Consider the following 1,905-nt stretch of genomic DNA (forward strand, 5'->3'; position numbering starts at 1 on the left):
CAGGCCCAGAAAAAATTTGTGGGCATGTTTTTCCACTGCTCCAGAGTCCAATGGCGGCGAGCTTTACACCACTCCAGCCYACMCTTGGCATTGCSCATGYWGATCTTAGGCTTGTYTGCGGCTGCTCTGCCATGGAAACCCATTTCATGAAGCTTGCGACGAACAGTTCTTGTGCTGACYTTGCTTCTAGAGGGTTGCAACCGAGGACAGACGATTGTTACGCGCTACGTGCTTCAGTACTCCCGTTCTGTGATCTTGTGTGGCCTACCACTTTGCGGCTGAGCCATTGTTTCTCCTAGACATTTCCACTTCACAATAACAGCACTTACAGTTGACAGGGGCAGGCATAGCAGGGCAGAKKTTTTACGAACTGATTGGAAAGGTTTCATCCTGTGACGGTGCCACGTTGAATGTCARTGAGCTCTTCAGTATGGGGCCATTCTACTGCCAATGTTTGTCTATGGAGATTGCATGACTGTGTGCATCGATTTTATACACCTGTCAGRAACGAGTGTATAATAGCCGAATCCACTCATCTCTTATAGAACATGGGGAAAAACCAGACAACTTGCTATATATAGTTTCTATTTGGCTCTGGGTCCATGCACCAGCAGCACAGTTCACACTACACTCCACTCGTCCCTGAAACCCCAATGGGAGGCTCATGTAGCCAAATGTCAAAGGCTGAGCACATCAAAGCTGAAGCAATGCATATCCTAAACAAAACACAATCAAATTGCAGTGTGCATTCATGTTACTCTCATAACCCATGTATGAGCCACCAGTTACACCCAGTGGTCTGTAAATTACATGGAAGGATGGTATTTTGCTGGAAAAAGGAACCTGAAATAATTGGTCTTGTCCTGACATTTAAACCTAATATTTGTCTCCATAAGGGTGTTTGCAGGGGGGACATTGAAGCTGAGAGAGAGAGAGCAAGAGAGAGAGACAGAGAGAGAGAGAGAGAGAGAGAGAGAGAGAGAGAGAGAGAGACCCACAGCTAAGAAAAGCCTTGACTATATACAGACTCAGTGAGCATAGCCTTTGCTGTTGAGAAAGGTCACCATAGGCAGACCTGGCTCTCAAGAGAAGACAGGCTATGTGCAACACCGCCCACAAAATGAGGTGGAAACTGAGCTGCACTTTCTAACCTGCTGCCAAATGTATGACCATATTAGAGACACATATTTCTCTCAGATTACACAGATCCACAAAGAATTCGAYAACAAATCAAATTTTTACAAACTTCCATATCTACTGGGTGAAATAGCAGTGTGCAATCCCAGCAGCAAAATGTGTGACCCACTGCCACAAGAAAAGGTCAACCAGTGGGTCAGAAACACTAACGTAAATCCAACCTATATTTATCTGCCCATTTATTTCCCCCGTCATTCGAACATTCTACTATTGGCACATTGTCACAACACTATACATTGTTTATATAACATTTTAAATGTAATAGTACATGTTTTAACCGCTAGTAATATAATATTTTAAACGTTGTTATTATCTGATTGTTTTCAGCTTTGTTTTGTTTAATTCACTTTGTTGGTATTTGTTGTTTTGTTTATTGTTTATTTCACTTGCTTTCGCAATGTAAACACATCTCCCATGCCAATTAAGCCCCTTAGAGAGAGAAAGAGAGACAGAGAGAGAGAGAGAGAGAGAGAGAGAGGGGGTGGGGCTTAGGATCAGCTAAGCTGGACAGCAGTACAGAGGACAAGGCAGCAGCTGGACACCAGTACAGAGGACAAGGCAGCAGCTGGACACCAGTACAGAGGACAAGTTGTCAGCTGGACAGCAGTACATAGGACAGGTCAGCAGCTGGACACCAGTACAGAGAACAAGGCAGCAGCTGGACACCAGTACAGAGGACAAGGCAGCAGCTGGACACCAGTACAGAGG

Source organism: Salvelinus sp. IW2-2015, unplaced genomic scaffold, assembly GCF_002910315.2.
Source record: "Salvelinus sp. IW2-2015 unplaced genomic scaffold, ASM291031v2 Un_scaffold1911, whole genome shotgun sequence".
Taxonomy (NCBI): Eukaryota; Metazoa; Chordata; class Actinopteri; order Salmoniformes; family Salmonidae; genus Salvelinus; species Salvelinus sp. IW2-2015.